General features: G+C 36.7%; 1 protein-coding gene across 2 annotated transcripts in view; it reads right to left on the reverse strand.

Annotated features, from left to right (window-relative positions):
* evc2 (EvC ciliary complex subunit 2) overlaps positions 1 to 14,152 on the reverse strand; it is a 122,157-nt gene that overhangs the window by 3,588 nt on the left and 104,417 nt on the right. The gene's annotated exons all lie outside the window — the stretch shown is intronic.

The raw sequence follows: 14,152 nt of genomic DNA on the forward strand, positions 1-14,152 counted from the left end.
ACATGGATTTGATGGAAAGCTGACTACAAGAACAAACTTGAATACATTATTTAATAATAGGTATTTGTTTGTGCATTATAATTTTTATATTAGTGAAGATACAAATAGCTTTTATTTTATTGCCACTTCACATTGCTGGTCTACAGAATAACAATGACAAAAGAACTAGTTAAGGAACCATATAAACTGTTTGCATTTCTAGTAAAATAGTTTTTATTTGATTAGACTGCTTTAAATTAAAATTCAAAATTATGATTTCACACAGCTTTTATTATAAACAAGTCCATTAACAACCTCAGAAATCCATTACACTAAAGTAGTTACACTTGGTACACTTAGTTAGTTAATGGTTGCGTTACCATTACTGTTGCTGTTGCTTTAGCAGAATATTATTGCATGTACTGTAATACTTCTGCAGAAATTCTTCTTTTTTCACATTTGTGTTGGTCTTTAGTGCTTATCCACAGACTGTTCTAAAAAATATCAAGGCACATTTCCTGCCTCGCTTTGCCATAACCTTTTGCTTTTCCTCTCCCCTCTGGTGACATACAGATGCAGCCATTCAAAATGAGCGGTAAAAACCCGCGGTACAGTAACCAACACGCAGGGCACCGTAGGGCACCGCAGGGCAAGTGATTGGCTGGCCAAAATGACCGACAGGGGCACTCGTGGTGCATTGGTTGGTAGTGAAAAGATTTAATCATTTAATGTCTTTACTGTGCACATTTCAATCCGCTTAGTTTTGAATATTTATATGGAATTTTACCACTAAAGGGAAATTTAAGTAGCTGAGCATAAAAAGAAGAGGAGCATAACGCATCTGAAGGTCATAAACGATATTAATTTTGGAACATAAACATACAGTATATAGCTGGTCTTGGTACTTTAAAGAAAAAAATACACACCAGTATTCCATTTCTCCCTAAACATTTTAAGCTTCGAAGTCTTTAACTAACGTGATACCGGAGTCAACAAGCATACTTTTAGAATTTGATTAAAAGGGAATATAATATGGAATCGCGTATCTAAAGAATTTAATAACGGTATGATTATATCCTTGTACTGCGACAGGACTGTGTAGGGCTGTTTCGCCTGCCTGTTCATGCGAGCTGTCTTGTAGCCTACTGGTCTAGGTGCGTGACTACCAACTGGCAGGTTGTGTGTTCGAATCCAGCTGGTGCTGGACTTTTCTTTTAACAAACATTTCTTCGAAAAAATAGAATAGTGATATTATGGACAATCAATTGACTTTTATATTTCAAAATATCGCAACATGATCGATATTTGCGATATTTTGAACATATCTTCCCTTCTGACAGCGGTTCCTGCTTCTATTGTGTGTGTGTGTGTGCAACAGAGTAAATTTTTATAGAGAAATGGAGGCTGGACAGTATGCGTTACAATATAAACATTTATATTGATTTAAATCGTGTTCTGATTTAAATCGTAAACGCGTGTTTAATTATGTGTTTTTTAATCATAATCAGGCTAATGCATTTCTACATTTTCTGTGTGAACCAGCTTAGAGGTTCATACAGAAAGACAGCTTGTGTTTAAATTGAGTGTAAGGTAATTTATGCTTCTAAAGTCATGGTCAGCATTTATTATTGTACTGTGCTGTAAACTTTTTCTGTGCCTAGTCACATTATTTTATAGCGTTTTTATTGCGTTATTAAATCCGGTGGCGCTGTGTGTTAGTTTCCTGACTCCCATGTCACATGGTCTGTGATTGAATCCCATGGAACTATGACTTTATTTTTTAACAAACATTTCTTTGAAAAAATGAAACGTTTCCCTTGGTCAGAGATTAAATAAAACCTTACTCGCACCAAACAAATTTATATTTCTAAATATCACAAAATACGTTCATTGTCTTCCAATCGAGTCGAGTTGACATTGGAAGCCTGCCACACCCGGACTGTTAAACCAACGCATTAGCACGTCAAAGCCCATTGAGGGTATTGAGCCAGTATTGGCTTTAGTATTCCCCCCCTCTCCCCTCAATTCAATTCAATTCAAGGTGTTTTATTTGCATGACAGATGGGACAAGCAGTGTTGGGTATGTATATTGTAACGCTTACGGCAGACAGGCACTGTGTAAGAGCCGGCACACCAGAGCAGCGCACCGAGGGAGCGTCTGCATTTCTAACTTAGTTTTTAAAATTAGTCAAGCAATATGAAGCATCTCCTTTTACTTAGTGCCTGAGCATAAAAAGAATAGGAGCATACTGCAATGCGTGTGAAGTCCATAAACGATATTAATTTTGGAACTTAAACATACAGTATATGGCTGGTCTCGGTAATTTAAAGAAAACATACACACCAGTATTCCATTTCTCCCTAAACATTTTAAGCATCGAAGTCTTTAACTAACGCGATACCGGAGTCAACAAGCATACTTTTAGAATTTGATTAAAAGGGAATATAATATGGAATCGCGTATCTCAAGAAATTAATAACGATATAATTATATTCATGTTGCAAAAGAACTGCAACGGACATAAAAACTCCCTTGCTTTTAACAGAGCGTTCCATAATTTCTAACTACGAAAATGCCAGGTGAAAGGATTTGTAAACATATTTTGTTAAAGCAAGTCAGTTTTTTCCGCAACACATAAAAGACATTTTCCCAAGAAAGTTTAGCCTTTGTCACTAATGAAACCACTAAATAAAGACATAAATATAGAAATCTTAAGATTTGTTTTATTTAATGTTGGTAGCAGGATGAACTGTCAGAGTGTATATTTTGTCGCAGAGTTGCTGCAAGATGTTAACAGTGAAAAAGGTATTTAGAAATGAGTTATTTCAAGATGAAAATTTTCAGAATAATTGCAAATCTAGCAGGATAGAGAAAGCACAGAAAACTGGCAGTTAGATTGATCAGATTAGTATGAAAACTCATTTAGAAAAGGGAATGAGAAGAGTGACAAACTAGTATACTTTAGATCTTTTTTTCTGAACCAGGGAAAATCTGATCATGTTTCCCTATAACAATAATAAAAAACTTTATTTGATATATCACCATTAAAGATGGCATCTCAAAGCAATACAGTAGATGTAAAAACAGATAAAAGGACCACAGATTACAAAGTAAATGCATATAAGAAAGACAAGCAGTTAGAGGTGCTACCAAAATTAGAAAATGAAGCAGATACAGACACTAAGTCTTCTGAAAAGAAAGGTTCTGAGGTTAGATTTAAACTGGCCCTGGTGTGTGTGTGTTTGTGTCTGTCTGTCCTGTGATGGACTGGCGCTATGTCCAGGGTGTATTCTGCCTTGTGTCCGTCGCTTACTGGGATAGGCTCCAAATCCTCTGTACTGGATAAAGAGATTAGAAATGGATGGAAGTAAAGGCACTGTGTGGATGGAACTATACACAGTGTTAGAAACCCACTATGAAATGGCAGCATCTCACTGAGAATAAAACATTTTATAGTGCTGGCTTAAGGAAACAGCCTTTCCACCTCTCTTGCACATCAGTATCCATACCTAGTTATTTAAACAAATTGCCTCTAATTATAAACATCTTAATATGCTGGCTCTGTGGATCCGCATCAGCTATGTTTGCCCATTCCTTCAATTCATGTGCATCCAACACACAGTTCAACGCTAGCAACTACACAAAATCTAAAATATGAGCTCTACTTGCCACTTACAATACCAACAGTACCAGCTAACTTTAGTAGTGACATTTTCATGGATCTTTTTAACAATAAAATTTACAACATCAGACTTCAGACAATTAAACAGGCCTCAAAAAAGTCTGGTACAAACATTTTCAGCATGGAATAAACCGTTACTTTAATGGTATAAACCTTAAATGGATTCATATTCTCAATAAGATTTGGTGCTCAGTAACATGACTTAGAAAATGACAGAAGATATACGTATCATGCTTATCCTTCTATTTTTCATAATCGTAAACTCCTTAAGGCAGTTACATTTTCTCTGTTCTGACCTGGAGTTACAGAGAAATTTAAATTCTAATAAGAGATTTGTAACGAGGAAAGTCATACCAATCACTCATACAGTACCAGGATTTGCAATTACAATACAAATACTTTCTTTCTGTATGTGTTTATTTTGCAGTTTGAGTCTATGGCATTCCTTTGGGGGTCTATACTCCAAGGCATGACTTTTTTATGGGAACATGACATTTTTTTAAAGTCTTTTAATGCAAGCTTCATATAAACCCTTAGCAGTGGTTACTGTCTGGAGCAGGTACTTGAATGGCACAGATTCATTGAAATGATTCAATTTCTTTTGAAAATATTTGGGATAATACATATTCCAGAAATCACAGCCATTGAATTATCCAGAAATTAATTTCTCTCAGGGGGTATTTAACCCCTCATGGATGGCATTGTATGAAATGAGTTTGTAGTTCCCCATTTGCCTCTATTATGAGATGCTGTGGACACTATTTTATACATTTTAGGAGTGTCCATAGGAAGGTATGTTCTAGAAAGAGTGAACTTCTGTTTTGCCATTATTTTTAATAGGGACGTTATATGTTTACACTTGGTGCTCCTACTAGAGGAGATGATATGATTAATCTAGGCTTATCACAGAAACTGAAACACATCTGGTTGGTGAGTCTACTGTGGGTAAAATGTTACTGGTACCGCATGTTGTAAAGCTCGGTATTTTCTCTCTTGGCCTGACTTTTTTTAATGTCTGAGTGTTAGAATCCATGTTGTTGCTGGTAAGGGAACGGTAGGTGCTGTGATTGACACAGTCAAAGCCTTGTACAGAGATACCATTGTAGCTGTTTGACAGTATTTTAGATGTCCTTAGTTAAAAGCATGGGAGGAAGTACTGCCAAGGGGAGGGGGGGGAGCAAGGATTTTTTCTTTGAGTTTGTGAGGTTATTTTTTGTTATATTGTGTTTCAGAAAGCAAGAAAATAAAATTTACTGTATGATAAAAAGAGAAAGAGCTGGAGTAGATCCTCAGATCAGTTTGCTACCAGCAATCAAACAAAAAAAATGGAAAGAATTGTCTCCTCCTGATTGGAACCTTTCTTACTGTCTTATAATTTATCAGGCTACCTTTTAATTTCCACTGAGAGAAGGAAGTCACTTGTCATGCAGCTATTTTATTCTTCATTGCACAATATGCTCTAAGTTAGCAAATGAAACATGAACACTTATTGAAATAAATCAAGAATACGATTAACATGAATGTATAAACATCCAAACTATACTTTATCACATTTAATTATTGTTTACATCTTCCGCCTGAGAACAGTCACCCGTTGCTACCCAACGCAGAAACACAGCCACTAACTAGCAAAGAAAGGACATTAGCTAGCCAATATGATAAAGAAATAAATGATTATTTTGTTTATTTCTTTTGCACATTTATTTGAACATTTCCATCGATTGTACAAGCACTTGGAAACTGTCCAACCCCTAGTTCATCAAGCATTTACCGGTCTGGCACCGGTCTGTGTCTTCTAGGATATAATGCCAGCGAACTCTTGTTTTTCTGTCCACTATAACTACGCTGGGCAAACGTTCTGAGGTCAAATTCTTCCAGCACGGGGGTACCTTTAAAGCGGAGACGACGGCACCGACATTTTTTGGCGCGCCTTCTCTTTAAAGCCCTGGCCAAATATGAAGACAGTACGTACAGTTATAATTCAAACGGAATTAAAAACTACACATCCCAGTTACCATGGTGGTGCTTGTGATCATTGCGTTTAACCAACGAAACAGGGCGAAAAATCAGTCACATGACTTTGGGGCAGAGTTTCGAAAGCTTAACCTATCAGCAACAAAGCGAAATTTACACGATAGGCTACCTCAAACTGTCAGTTACACGACTGTGTATGTCACTTAAGCCACTCCTATTTGGCATTTTAGTTATGGAGAAGACGCCCCCCCCCCCCCCCTCCTCTGGGTGTCTGATTTGCCGCCATCTTTAACTGTTCGGTGTCCGAATCGGAGTAGCTACGCGTACAAAAAAGTTAATCCCAACTACAAAACATATATTTTTGTGGTAAGAGGGCGCAAAACATCAGTATTTACTGCTATTAATTACTGTACGATTTATAGTTGAAATCTGAGCCTAGATATAAAGTTAGATATAAAGTTAAAATCTCGACAAAGCAATGTAGGAAATACAGAGAAAATAAATCCTTTCTGACATCTAAAATCAGTTTCGATCAAGGTCTCTAAAACGAACAAGAAAAAGAGGATTTTCGGAGGGCAATTACGCTGTGTTTATATAGAATAAGTGATTTATGAGCAATCTAATTTCTTGTTCGTTTAAAACAGTGAAATGTCAGCTGCAAAAGATCGCACCAGAAACAGCACTCTCTCTGCCTGTCATAGACGTTCAGGAAAGGCTGAATGAAGTCATGTCAAGTACAATAATTCGGTGATCAATAATAACAGTTGTAGGACAGTATATAAGGAGGATAAGGATTTTGAAGTTGACTCGAAATCTGATAGGTAACCAGTGCAAGGACTTGAAAACAGGTGTAATGCATCCCTGATAGGATTCTTGCTGTCATATTCTGAACATATTGAAGATTGCTCAGTGTGGATTTAATTTCCCCAGTGAACAGGATGTGCATTTATTAATTCTAGAAAAAAAGCCTTTCTTGATTTCTCTAGTTCTTAGTTTCTCTAGTTCCCTTTAAAATAAATTATTATTCCACAATGCAGAGTATTACATGGCCAGTATTTACACATGATATTTGTGATTTAAAGAAATTAACACAAGCAGCTTTTGGAGATTTAAGTGTTGGCTGAGTTATTGCAGGATAAAAGACTAGAGATGTTGGCAAGAAGAAGATAATTTGGGGAAAGCTGAGGAATACACTTATAACAAGAACACTTCCTAATGGGGTTAGGCATACTTTTGATGAAGATGATGAAGTTAACAGACTATATGTTTACATAGATACTGAAATAAGGATTGTATTTTAGATTATGTGTAGTTGCTGGCATTGAACTGTGTGTTGGATGCACATGAATTGAAGGAATGGGCAAACATAGCTGATGCGGATCCACAGAGCCAGCATATTAAGATGTTTATAATTAGAGGCAATTTGTTTAAATAACTAGGTATGGATACTGATGTGCAAGAGAGGTGGAAAGGCTGTTTCCTTAAGCCAGCACTATAAAATATTTTATTCTCAGTGAGATGCTGCCATTTCATAGTGGGTTTCTAACACTGTGTATAGTTCCATCCACACAGTGCCTTTACTTCCATTTCTAATCTCTTTATCCAGTACAGAGGATTTGGAGCCTATCCCAGTAAGCAACGGACACAAGGCAGAATACACCCTAGACATAGCGCCAGTCCATCACAGGACAGACAGACACAAACACACACACACCAGGGCCAGTTTTCCCATAAACCAATTAACTTACCAGTATGTTTTGGAGTGCGAGAGGGAGTCATATCACACATATGGAGAAAAACCATGTAACCCAGAGAGAACATGTAAACCCCACACACACAGGATGGCAGGAATTTAACCTAGGACCCCAGTGCTGCAAGATAGCAATGCTAACCACTTTGCAACCATTATAAATGGATGGATATCTTAGTTATCTTTCTAGTTCACAGGTTTGCATGCATAATTTAATTTTGAAAGCCACTGAGACATCAGGTACTACTGTTGTATTTATGAAAAAGAAACAAAACAAAAAACATACTAACAACTGTGCCATCCTACTCCTTAGTTAATAAATTTTATTATTCCTAAACAGTTAACATTGTTAGCAAAATATTTTGAATTATATTTAACCCTATTTTTTCTTTAGTTTTGTATTTAACTCATTATATGATAGTCAGACTTAATGTATATTTGAACAATGAAAATATATTTTTACAAGATTTTACATTAAGCACTTAAAATTAATATGGTTAATAATAGTAAACTGTAACATGCTGTAACAAGATCGGTTAAACTAAGAAGAAAATGCTTTCAGAGAAAATGTTTCAGGTGTGAAGAACATAGATCTCCAATGCAATTTCAACCAAACCTGTTCCCACACACCCTGCCCCCACTACCATTAGAATATACAGATGCAGCCATTCAAAGTGCGCGGTAAAGACACCGCAGTACAGATACCGCAGGTAAGATGACACGCGATACCGCGGTGCGTGATTGGTTGACCGACAGGGGCACTCGTGGTCCGTTGGTCTGTCGTAGAAAGACTTACTGTACTGTAAACGTCTTTACTGTGCCCGTTGTAGATATTGAATTTTACCACTGAAGGGAAATCTTAGTAGCTGAGCATAAAAAGAATAGGAGCATACTGTAACGCGTGTGAAGGCCATAAACGATATTAATTTTGGAACGTAAACATACAGTATATGGCTGGTCTTGGTACTTTAAAGAAAAAAATACGCACCAGTATTCCATTTCTCCCTAAACATTGTAAGCTTCGAAGTCTTTAACTAACGTGATACCGGAGTCAACAAGCATACTTTTAGAATTTGATTAAAAGGGAATATAATATGGAATCGCGTATCTCAATAATTTAATAACGGTATGATTATATCCGTGTACTGCGGCAGAGCTATGTAGGGCTGTTTCGCCTGCCTGATCATGTGAGCTCCCTTGTAGCCTACTGGTCTAGGTGCGTGACCACCAGCTGGTAGGTTGGGTGTTCGAATCCAGCTGGTACTGGACTTTTCATTTTCATTTTTATTTATTTATTTTTTAATCGCGTAACATAAACATATTACCGTATGCAAACTGTACTGTATACAGTATGTATATGTATATTTAATGTCTTAACTGTGCCCGTTTAATTGAATTTAAAAAACATATTTAACACGAACATTAAGCTGCTTACATCTTCCGCCTGAGAACAGTCACCCGTTGCTACCCAACGCAGAATGGTGATTGGCTGACACCATCTGACACCCCTCTGATTGGAGAAAAAAGACGTGCTGGTGTGCTATACCAGGAAGAGGATTCTTTCCATTCAAAACGTGTATTTTAAAAGTTTAAGAAGTAAAAACCTTACAGCGTACACAGATTTCTAAACTGATCAGGATCGTTATCTTTGTCTCATGCATAATAATGTTCACCGCTCTGTCCAGCAAATTAATAATAAACTTTATTTTATATAGCTTTTTAAACGAATAAGTAATTAGATTGCTCATAAACCTAATCACTTGCTTTTTCTTTTTATTTAGGCTCAGATTTCAACTATAGATCGTATTATTAATAACCATAATAACAACCAACCAACAAAAACAACCATATAAACATAATACCAACCAAAAACATAGATAACAACCACAATACAAAATCAAATAATCAAACCATTTTACACTCGCAAAGTCATCCAATTATCATAATCCCGCCCCTTATGCAAAACCAAACCTTCCTCCCATCCCAGTTTATCCTGTTTATCATAAACAAAATCCACCTCAATTTTCAACATAAAGCATTACACAAAATCAATACCTCAACACTCCATACTCAACAACGATAATTCACAAACAGCCAGAACATGTAACTACACATTCCCAAACATACCTACTTTCCATAGCCCCGCCCCTTATGCAAAACCAACATCCCTCCCCTGTTCTCTCTCTCCCCTGGCGGTTGTAATTGTTTTTATTTTCAAATAAATTTTAGCAAAGTCATGTATTTTAAAAATCTTAAGATTTTTCTATTTATGTCTTTATTTAGTGGTTTCATTAGTGACAAAGGCTAAACTTTCTTGGAAAAATGTCTTTTATGTAAACCATGTTTGCTATTAATTCATTCAGGGCTAAAATATGTTCATTGTCTTCTAATGAAAGAAGGGTTCCTTTCGCCGTAGTCGGGAGCCTAGCCTTTAACTAGTAAGTACTGTATTTACTGGGTTTTTGAGGGGGGGGGGGGTGTCTTTCGCTGGAAATCTCGCCTCCTACTTTGAAAATACCCGTGAAACCGGTTCAATTCGTCACAGCCAGCACTCCTGCAGAGAGTTGGGTTGTACTTGCAGTGTATACAGTACACGCGTTATGCTCTTCGTTAATGTCTGTGAAGTTTTATTTAATCTCTGAGCCATACTGATTCTTCTGGAAGCACACCAGTATTCCACTTTCTCCCTAAACATTTTTAGGATCAGAGTCTTACATGTGGTTATTTCGAAAACGTTTGTACGTGCTCCTTCTTACCATGTTACTGTTTACCGTTACTGACCATATTAAGTTTAAGTGCCTGTGGGCACTTTTACTGTCCGTGGGGGGTGGACCGTCTTTCATTAGAAGGTTAGTCTGTTCTACTTTGAGAATGTAGGGGGGGGGGTGGGAAGTGCCCGCGGTCATTTAATTAGTATTAAAATCTTAGTTATCTTTCTAGTTCACAGGTTTGCATGCATAATTTAATTTTGAAAGCCACTGAGACATCAGGTACTACTGTTGTATTTATGAAAAAGAAACAAAACAAAAAACATACTAACAACTGTGCCATCCTACTCCTTAGTTAATACATTTTATTATTCATAAACAGTTAACATTGTTAGCAAAATATTTTGAATTATATTTAACCCTATTTTTTCTTTAGTTTTGTATTTAACTTATTATATGATAGTCAGACTTAATGTATATTAATGTATATTTGAACAATGAAAATATATTTTTACAAGATTTTACATTAAGCACTTAAAATGAATATGGTTAATAATAGTAAACTGTAACATGCTGTAACAAGATCGGTTAAACTTCGAAGAAAATCCTTTCAGAGAAAATGTTTCAGGTGTGAAGAACAAACCTGTTCCCACACACCCTGCCCCCACTACCATTAGAATATACACAAACATTTTAGCGTTTCATTCAGAAGACCCTCACACCTGAAGAGTGCTGGCTGTGACGAATTAAACCGGTTTTACAGGTTTCAATCACAGATTGGGACTCAGTAAAGTAACACACAGCGCCAGTGGATTTGATAATACTGTACCTAACCAAAATCCGCAATATGGAAACAGAACCTGTGTAATTGTTGATAGATGATGTACTCGTAACATTTTTTCAAGACGAACTACAACATTTAAAAAATGACTTGTATGTACTTGATATCTCTAATCAATCCACGGGTCCCAGCACAAAACGAAAGTAAAACGCATACCGTTTCGCGCTTCTTATTAGTTGCTCAAAAGTAATTTGACCGTATGAAATGCATAATATAAACCTAGAAACATATACGTGAGCAGTACTTAAGCACTGTAGTATCGGTGTTAAGACATACCTCTCAAATACTGTAAATCAAGTTAAAAATATCTCAAGAACGATTCTGGTCGTAATGAAACCATGTTTCGTGTATGTTTTCTTTTTCATCTTGAAATAACTCATTTCTAAATACCTTTTTCACTGTTAACATCTTGTAGCAACTTTGCGACAAAATATACACTCTGACAGTTCATCCTGCTACCAACATTAAATAAAACAAATCTTAAGATTTCTATATTTATGTCTTTATTTAGTGGTTTCATTCGAAGCTTACAATGTTTAGGGAGAAATGGAATACTGGTGCGTATTTTTTTCTTTAAAGTACCGAGACCAGCCATATACTGTATGTTTATGTTAAGATTTCCCTTCAGTGGTAAAATTAGATATGAATATTCAATACTTAAACGGGCACAGTTAAGATTGTATACAGTACAGTTTGCATACGGTAATATGTTTATGTTACGCGATTAAAAAATAAATAAATAAAACTGGAAGGTCCAGCACCACCATTATGTTTATATGGTTGTTTTTGTTGGTTGGTTGTTATTATGGTTATTAATAATACGATCTATAGTTGAAATCTGAGCCTAAATAAAAAGAAAAAGCAAGTGATTAGGTTTATGAGCAATCTAATTTCTTATTCGTTTAAAACGCTATATAAAATAAAGTTTATTATTAATTTGCTGGACAGAGCGGTGAACATTATTATGCATAAGACAAAGATAACGATCCTGATCAGTTTAGAAATCTGTGTACGCTGTAAGGTTTTTACTTCTTAAACTTTTAAAATACACGTTTTGAATGGAAAGAATCCTCTTCCTGGTATAGCACACCAGCACGTCTTTTTTCTCCAATCAGAGGGGTGTCAGATGGTGTCAGCCAATCACCATTCTGCGTTGGGTAGCAACGGGTGACTGTTCTCAGGCGGAAGATGTAAGCAGCTTAATGTTCGTGTTAAATATGTTTTTTAAATTCAATTAAACGGGCACAGTTAAGACATTAAATATACATATACATACTGTATACAGTACAGTTTGCATACGGTAATATGTTTATGTTACGCGATTAAAAAATAAATAAATAAAAATGAAAATGAAAAGTCCAGTACCAGCTGGATTCGAACACCCAACCTACCAGCTGGTGGTCACGCACCTAGACCAGTAGGCTACAAGGGAGCTCACATGATCAGGCAGGCGAAACAGCCCTACATAGCTCTGCCGCAGTACACGGATATAATCATACCGTTATTAAATTATTGAGATATGCGATTCCATATTATATTCCCTTTTAATCAAATTCTAAAAGTATGCTTGTTGACTCCGGTTTCACGTTAGTTAAAGACTTCGAAGCTTACAATGTTTAGGGAGAAATGGAATACCGGTGTGTATTTTTCCTTGTGATATTTTAAGCTCTAGTTGAATGATAGGTGTCGCATTTTAAATCATTTTCGTAGCTAGAAATTATGAAACGCCCTGTTAAAAGCAAGGAAGTTTTTATGCCCCGTTGAAGTAAAACAAAATGCCTGACAAAGTATGGCTTGGACAGATTCCAAGTGCTTGTACAAATGTGCTAAAGAAATTATACTTTGAGTATACAGCTTGTCCAAAGTCATCCATTATTAATACTATTAGTAATATCTTCAGTAAAGGCTTTGATGCATAAATATTTCTGATAAAGGTAGGTTGTGTACTTCTGTCCAACTGAGCAATCTTGCTTTCATAATATATACCAACATTTTAATGACTGATGATTAACATGCTGTAATACACAGTTCCAAATTAAAGGCTCAAATGCTGTACATGAGAGGTTAAGCTCCCCCTGGCGGTTTTACAAGGCGACGCCGGATAGTTAGTCACGTGACACACGTGACACACGTGATACCGCGTGATACTGCGTGATACTGCGTGATACTGTGACACGCCCACCGGGGTATGCCGCGAAATACCTCACCCATTTTGAATGGCTGCATCTGTACACAAAGCACTGAAATCTTTCGAGCTAATGATCAGGTGACCCGAGAGAGAGCGAGAGAAACACCAAGGGGTGCGGAACCAGGGAACTATTTACATGGAAAACGGGCGATCTCCCCAGACTGTCCGCCCGTTTCACTGTTACCTGGATACCTCTTTATTTAGAACTCACGAACACTGATTTTTAGTTTAGAAGGATTCAAGTAGGGTTTTAGATGAAAGGCAGCGACCTTAATCAAGCCCAAATCATAATTGAACCCATTCAGAGCCTACATTACATTTTAGCGTTTCATTCTGAGCAGAAGACCCTCACACCTGAAGAAGGGGGAGGTGTCTTTCGCTGGAAATCTCGCCTGCTTCTACTTTACGAGTACAACCCACTCTCTGCTGGAGTGCTGGCTGTGACGAATTAAACCGGTTTCACAGCTTTCAATCACAGACCATGTGACATGGGAGTCAGGAAACTAACACACAGCGCCACCGGATTTGATAACGCTATAAAAACGCTATAAAATAATGTGACTAGGCACAGAACAAGTTTACAGCACAGTACAATAATAAATGCTGACCATGACTTTAGAAGCATAAATTGCCTTACACTCAATTTAAACACAAGCTGTCTTTAGCCCTCTAAGCTGGTTCATACAGAAATGTAGAGATCCAGGCTCAGAACACACAGCTTCATTAGCGAATACATATGCAGGACAACTAGAGAAGACGTTTTACAGAGGATGGATTTTTAGAAACATTCCATCAGTGACATCACTGAAGTTAACTCCTAGGTACTGTAACTGTCGTGTGGATAGTTTCACAAGAATCAGACAAAGGTTTAAGCATCGCTTGTTCTAGATAAAACTGCAAAAAAAAAACAACAACCCATAATGTACTTCTTTGCGGCTCTGTTTGCCCAAATCATATATTCACAACGTGAAATCTAGAAAATAATATTACGTAACCAAAATCTGCAATATGGAAACATAACCTGTGTAA

This window comes from Lepisosteus platostomus, chromosome 1, assembly GCF_059453375.1.
Source record: "Lepisosteus platostomus isolate fLepPlt1 chromosome 1, fLepPlt1.hap1, whole genome shotgun sequence".
Lineage (NCBI taxonomy): Eukaryota > Metazoa > Chordata > Actinopteri > Semionotiformes > Lepisosteidae > Lepisosteus > Lepisosteus platostomus.